Raw genomic sequence first — 7792 nt, 5'->3', positions numbered from 1 at the left:
TCCTTTCTAAACTAAATGCCTTTTATTTCTTTTTCTTACCCAATTACCTTGGTTAGACTTCCATTACAATGCTGAATAGAAATGGTAAAAGTGAAAACTTTTGTTTTGTTCCTAATCTTAGGGGGAAAGCATTCAATCACCATTGACTATGGTGTTAGATGTGAATTTTTCGTAGAAACCATTTATCACATTGAGGAAGTTTGCTTTCACTTCTGGTTTGAGAGGTTTTGTTTTTGTTTTTGCTTTATTTGCTTTTAAATATGGAATGCTTCATGAATTTGCATGTTATCCTTGTGCAGGGGCTATGCTAATCTTCTCTGTATCATTCCAATTTTTATATGTGTTGCCAAAATAAGCACTGGTTTGAGAGTTTTAATCATGAAAGTGTGCTTGATTCTGTCAAATGTTTTCTCATCTATTGAGATGATCGTGTGGTTTTTATCCTTCTTTATCCTACTGATATTGTGTATTGCATTAATTATCCGGTGCTTAAATAATGGTAGAATCTTGGTGTACACCCCACTTGCTCATGGTGTATAATTTATTTACATATGGCTGGATTTAATTTTCTAGTATTTTGATGAGAATTTTTGCATTTATGTTCAGAAGAGATATTGGCCTGCAGTTTTCTTTTTTTGTGATGTTTTGCCTGGTTTTGGTATTAGTATAAAACTAGCCTCATAGTATGAACTGGGAAACATTCCTTCCTGAAATTTCCATTTTTTGGGGAAGAAATTCAGGTGGACTGTTATTCTTTTAAATGTGTTTTAAAATTCACCAGTGAAGTCATCTGAGCCTGCGATTTTCTTTAGAGAAAGTCTGTTCAAAGTTTTTATTTCTTACTGAAGCAGTTTTGATTATTTGTTTCTTTCTAGAATTTTTTTCCCATTAGTTTAGGTTATCTAATTTGCTGGCATACAAATTTTTATAGTACTCTTTATAATGCTTTTTATTTATGTAAGATGTATATTGATATTCTATCTTTTTTAAAAAAATTTGAATTTATTTATTTTGAGAGAGAGAGAGAGACAGAGAGGCAGAGAGAGAGTGAGAAAATCCCAAGCAGGCTCCAGGCTGTCAGCACAGAGCCCGATGGGAACTTGAACCCACCAACTGTGAGATTGTGACCTGAGCCGAAATCAAGAGTGGAATGCTCAACTGACTGAGCCAACCAGGCGCCCCTTGATATTTTCTCTTTTATTTTTATTTTAATAATTTGTGTCTTCTCTCTTTTTTGAGTGGTCAGTATAGCTAAATGTTAACTTGGGTGAATTTTTGAAAGAACGAAATTTTGTTCTGTTGATTTTCTCTATTGTTTTTTTCTATTCTTTATTTCACTTATTTATACAGTATTCTTTATTTTTCCTTCCTCTGTTTGGTTTGGGTTATTTTTTTCCTTCTAGTTTCTTAGGTGGAAGTTTAGGTTATTGTTTTGAGATACTTACTTGTTTTTTAAATATAGGCATTCATAGGTATAAATTTCCCCTGTAAGTACTGTTTTAGCTGCACCACACGAATTTTGGTATGTATCTCCTAACATTTAGTATTCATTTTCATTTATCTCAAAGTATTCTGTAGGTTTTATTGTGATTTTCATTTTGACCCGCTGGTTATTTATTCACATATTATTTCCACATATTTGTGACTTTTCCTAATTTTCTTCTATTACTGATTTCTAATTTCATGTCATTGCCATCAGAGAACATCTTTTAGATGACTTTCTCTTTTTAAGTTCATTGAAGCTTGTTTTATAGCCTAACATAGGGTCTATCCTGAAGAATGTTCCATGTGCTTTTGAAAAAAATGTGTACTCTGCTATTGTTGCATGGAATATTCTATAGATATTAAGTCTAACTGGATTAAAGTACTGTTTAAGTCCTATGTCTATGTTAATCGTCTCCAACTCTTAATCTTGATTTGTCTATTTCATCCTTCAATTGTGTTAGTTTTTACATATTTTGAAACATTTTTCTTTGGTGTATGTGTGTTTTAATTGTTATGCGTACTGAATTGATTGATGTGTTTGTCATTATAAAATGTGCTTTTTTGTTTCTAGTAATAATTTTTATTGTAAAGCCTATTTTCTCTTATATTAATACAGCAATTCCAGTCTCCTTTTGGTTTTGGCATACATGGTATATCTTTTTCATTCTTTACTTTCAACCTCTTTATGTCTTTGAATCTCATGTGTTTTTTGTAGATGGTATACAATTAGATATTTTTTTAAAAATCCATTTTCAGTTTCTGCCTTTGATCGGGGTGTCCACTTAAGTTTATTATAATATTTGATAAAGTGGGATTTATATCTATCATTTTGCTGTTTGTTTTCTACCTCTTATGTCATTTTATTACTTTATTCCTCTATTGGTTTCTTCTTTTGTGTTAAAAGATATTTTGTAGAGTACCATTTTTACTTTCACTATACCTTTTGAATTACTTTCTTACTTATAGCCCTGAAGGTTGCATTTAACATTGACATCTTAAAATAATGTATTTCGAATTAACACCAACTTAATTTCACAAAACATTTCTTCAATATCATGATTCCCTGTTCCTTCTTTGTATTATTATTGTCATGAAAATGACAACTTTTAGCATTTAACTCCATCAACAGTTTTATAATTATCACTTCATCATCCTGTCTTTTGAATCAAATAGGAGGAGAAAGGAGTTACAAACAGAAAAACACTTTATACTTTCCTTCATATTTACCTATGTAATTGCCTTTTTTGGTGTTGTTTATTTCTTCAAGTGGATGTGAATTACTGTCTAATGCTCTTTCATTTCAGTTCAAAGGACTCTAGCATGTCTATAGCATAGATTTGCTTAACAAATTCTGTCAGTTTTTATTTGGTATTGTCTTCATATCATCTACATTTTTGAAGGATGGTTTTCCTTGATATATAATTGTTGGCTGTCCATTTTTTTTCCTTTTCAGCACTTTGAATATGACATCTCATTGCCTTCAGACATCCATGGTTTTAATAAGTCAGTTGTTAACCCTATTGTGAATGTCTTGTCTGTGATGAGTCACTTTTCTTTTACTGCTTTCAAAATCTCTCTCTCTTTTAATGTTTATTTATTTTTGAGAGAGAGTGAGAGACACAGAGAGAGAACAGGGGAGGGACAGAGAGACAGGGAGACACAGAATCCAAAGCAGGCCCCAGGATCTAAACTGTCAGCACAGAGCCCGATGTGGGGCTCAAACTCATAAATGGCAAGATCATAAGCTGAGCTGAATTTGGATGCCCAACCGACTGAGTCACCCAGGCACCCCTCAAGATCTCTTTTTGTCTTTGTCTTTGACAGTTAGTCAATACTATTTCCAGATGTGGATTTCTTTGAGGTTCTTTTACTTGGAGTTTGTTGAACTTCTTTATGTTTATATTAATAGTTTTTATCAAACTTGGGAAGCTTTTGGCCATTATTTCTTCAAATATTCTTTCGGCTTCTTCCTTTCTCTATTTTCTTTCTGGGTCTTTGTCATAGTCTGTTTAGACATAAACAAAATACCAGAGACTGGATAGCTTATAAACAATGGAAATTTATTTCTTACAGTGCTGGAGACTGGGAAGTGCAAGATCAAGGCACCAGCCTTAGGTGAGCCCTGTTCCTAGCTCATTGCCAGCACCTTTTTGCTGTGTTATCACATGATGGAAAGAAAAGGACCTCTTTTATAAGAACACTAATTCCATTCATGAGGGCTCTACCTTCATGACATAGCATTTCCCAAGTCATCACTTCCTAATACTATCACATCAGGCATTAGGATTTCAACATATGAATTTTGGGAGAATACAAATGTCCAGACCACAGCAGTCTTCAATTTGATTGAATTTATGTTGATTCCTTAATGATATTCCACATGTCTTTGAGTACTGTTTTCTTCATTGTTTTACTTTCTTTCCTCAAACCTGATAATCTCAATTGACTTATCTTCAAGTTCATTGATTCTTCTGTTAATTCAAATTTTATGTTTAGCCTCTCTAGGAAATTTTTCATTTTATTTTAGTTTTTGACTCCAGAATTTCTATTTGATATTTTGAAGTCTTTGTCTAGTAACACCAATATCTGTTCTTCCTTAGGGATAGTTTCTATTTATTACTACCCCCCTCCCATATATGGAATAGTTTTCCTGTTTCTTTGCATGTTTCATAGTTTTTTCTTTTTTTTTTTTTTTTAAACTATACAGTTTAAATAATATGAAGCTACAACTCTGGAAATCAGATTACCTACCCCGCCAAGGTTGGTTGTTGCTGTTTATTTGTTTAGTGACTTTCCCTGTATAAATCAATAAAGTGTGCATTCTTTATTATATGTGGCCACATAATTCTTTTTCCCAGTTATCTTAGTGGTAAGCTAATGATTAGATAGAGATTTACTTAAATGTCTTGAATGAGTAAGTCTCCCAGTCTTTGCTAAAAGGTTTTTGGTTTTGTTTGTTTGTTTTCAGTTGTTTTTTTTTTTTTTTTGTATTTTGGTTTTTTGTTTTTGTTTGTTTGTTTGTTTTTGGTGGGAAAGCTTCAGTGCTCTAGCAGGCAGTTTAAAACCTGCCTTAGCCTTCACTACCCGCTTGTGAAGAAACTCAAAGTCATCCAATAGAGAATACAACCTTCTTAGGTCCTTCCTGGGCATATGCAGAACCTTGAACCTATGTATGACCTCCTAGATCCCATGGAATGTACTGGAGCTTGTCAAAATCCTCTACAGACATCACATTTCTCAGCTTTCCTTTCGAGTTAGTCAGTCAGTCTCTTGTTAGTCCCAAATGGTATTATTGCCTCAGGAAGCTGTGATGTTAAACAATTGCCACTGATTGTTTTTGACAAATGCCTTGAGGATAGGGCTGTTCATGAGCCCTGAATCAAGTCAAATAAAGATAAGCTCTGAGAATAAACTTTTCTAGGGAACAACTGTAAAACATTTAACAGTGACCATTCTCTGGGAATAGAACTTGATGGGATTGCTTCAAATCTGTTTTGCCCCTCTAACGGATGGATGATAGGCTGCCAGTTTTTACAATGATTGTGGTTGTGAAGCTGTTGGTACTCAAGGTTACCATGGAGCTGGGGAGATGGGAATGGAGATTAGACAAGTTAAAATACCACAAAGATCACTACTGTTACCAAGATTTTCTTGTTTTTTTCTTTAAAGAATATATTTGGAATTTTTCAAATTTTTGGTTAATTTCAAGAGCTCTGGTTGATTTTGAAAAATTTTTGCTAGTGACAATTGTTGCTTTACAGATGAACAGATTTTCAGAAATCCTTACTTTATTATTTTGGAAGTTCTCCCTACAGGAATTCCTTTTTAAACAGTACATGGTTTCTCTGAAGTGTGCTGCAATTCTCCTATTAAATTTTGCATGAAACTATTTACAGCATCTTTCTCTACCGCAGATAACTCAAGTAGCCTAAGATGTTCTAGGTTATATGGCCCACGTGGCAGGGTTGAACATATCATGGCCATGTTTCCAAGCCGTTTCTTTCTCTAGCTCCAATCAGATCTAACAACTTTCAATGCCACCTGATAAATGGTTTCAAACATTATTTGCGAGTATTGAATATCTCTCCTCCATAACTCAAAGAAGTGTCTCTGAGAATTATACTCCTTTTCTAGTGATAGAAGTGAAAGATACAATAACTTATATTTTGCTTTGCAGGACATGTCCTAAAGTGTCCCAGACTACTAGAATCTTGGAAAGACTTTTGATTCAAGAAGCTCCTTAATCTTTGTAATGCTTATTTCCTAACCTCTGAAGCACATGCCTATTCTGGATGAATTGAAAAGTACTTCTTTTCAAGGCATCCAGGATACCTGCTACCTCTTCCTCACTGGATTTGTTATACGTGAAGTCATCAATATAGTGGGCCAATACTATATTGCTTGGCAAGTGCCAGATAGTCCAGGTTTTTGAAATATACTGTGACAGATAGCAGTAGTAATACAGATCCCTAAGGTATGACCATTAATGTGTATAGTTGTTCATTCTATTTAAATGCAAAGTAATTTTGATGCTCCTTCTATAGGAAGAAACAATTGCCATGGATCCTGAGCATCCCTGCACATTCTTGCTAGGTATGCCAAGAATGTAAGACCCTGACTGCTCTTTAGCTTGGCCATTTCTGATGATTGTGTCTGACAGATGAGGTAACATGATTTTCTTCCACTTTTATTATACTGGTAAATACCCAAAGCTCATTATTTCTCTCCTACAACACAACCCATTGTAAGTACAGGCAACCATGATCATGATGTGTCCTTTTATCTGCCTCTGGGAAACTGAAGAAAACAAACATATAGCTCTGGTTAGTGCTTCTGTAATACAGACCTATGTCTCTGAGGCAAGAATCTTGTGTTGTCTTTCAGCATTTTAAGTCTAAACAGAACCTAGCTTGTTACTTGAAATTAGAGTAAATTAGAGTAAAGTCTTAGAATGTGTACAGTTTGTAAGTTTTGGCTTAGAATTTGTACAGTTTTCAAGTTTTGCTGATGAAGACATGGGTTTCTAGAATAGAAAGGGTGAGGACCCTTGTGGGCTGGGTTAGAAAATATGAAAAAACTCCCAGGATCTAGTTTGACAATTCTCTTGTTTCAGTGGTGGGTTGGGGGAAGGCCTCCCATTATAGATAGAAACCTATTAAGTAATGTTTAGAGGCTGAATAGCGAGAGGTTTGGTTGTATCTAGTCACCAGAATGGTGCCTAGCTTCATTTTCTTCCAAATAGAAGGAGAAAGAGATATTATAATGATGATGGGGGCAGCCAAAGACAATGTGGCTGCTGAGACAAAGGGGCCAAAAGCTGGAACAAGTAGTGTCAACAATGATGTAGCTGAGGGGAGAAAAGTAGCAGAAGCTGCCGGAGGAAAGGATGGCTTCAGACTGCTAAGCAAGGCTTTGTGTTTATTTTCGGTTTTGAGCAGGTGATCTCTCAAGTTCAATGCACAAAGTTTGGATGTTTAAAATGCACCCAGAGCTCTATATTTTCATTGCTGACAATGAGGCGGACATGGATTTGAATCATCTCTCTGTCTTTTATTATCAGGGGGAAAACAGATACTTGACTACCCTGAGTTTCTGTTATCCAAGAAATAACCAGAATTCAAGGTTATTCTCGTAGCTCTTGCCAATACTCCCCTTGATATTTTTTACTGAATTTTGTGTTATTGCTAGTGGATTAGATATTTGTTTTGTCAGTTGGAATATAGCCAGATCAAAGACACCACTCTCTGGGGTCACAAACTGGAAATAAATCATGGCTGCTGATTGAGTGGTCTGTGTTACTAATGTAAATGCCCATGACAATCATCTGTTCTCTGACTGAAACCAAGCTGCTGATCACCCCTGCACTGCCCAGATTTCTGACTTGACAAATGGATTTATTATCATACTGGATATGGCCACACATCAGTATCAGGAGCTGGGGTTCTCTGTCTGAAACAGAGGCTACCACTGCATGCCAGGTTTGTGGCTCCCACCAGTAGACAACTCCTTTGTGTCATGATTAAGGAGGACACATTGCAGCAGCTATGGACCCTTTCTGCTCCTGGAAGTTTGCATACACTGGACTTTTGATCTCCCTCACCCCTCTTGGGGTTACCAATGATGCCACAATAGTTTGACAGTTTTTCAGATTGTGGTGTTGTGGTCCATCCATGGTATTTGGGCCATCGAAACTAATCTGTGTCATGTTTTTTACTTTCTGGACCTTATACAATATGTCAATGATGTTTCTTTTATCACAAAGACCACCCAGCAATGGGCCAATGGTATTTGATGAGCATTTCATGCT

The 7792-nt window shown here is 35.3% G+C and overlaps 1 non-coding gene across 1 annotated transcript; it reads right to left on the bottom strand.

Moving 5' to 3' along the window:
* Nucleotides 1–254: 254 nt before the first annotated feature.
* LOC131490701 (U6 spliceosomal RNA) lies at nucleotides 255–359 on the bottom strand. Its single transcript, XR_009251201.1, has one exon. It is a non-coding gene; the product is annotated as a U6 spliceosomal RNA (small nuclear RNA).
* Between the last annotated feature and the right edge of the window lie 7433 nt (nucleotides 360–7792).

This window comes from Neofelis nebulosa, chromosome 11, assembly GCF_028018385.1.
Source record: "Neofelis nebulosa isolate mNeoNeb1 chromosome 11, mNeoNeb1.pri, whole genome shotgun sequence".
NCBI classification, from domain to species: Eukaryota; Metazoa; Chordata; class Mammalia; order Carnivora; family Felidae; genus Neofelis; species Neofelis nebulosa.
The sequence above is the reverse complement of the archived record's forward strand: the minus strand, read 5'-3'. Positions and strand labels throughout refer to the sequence as shown.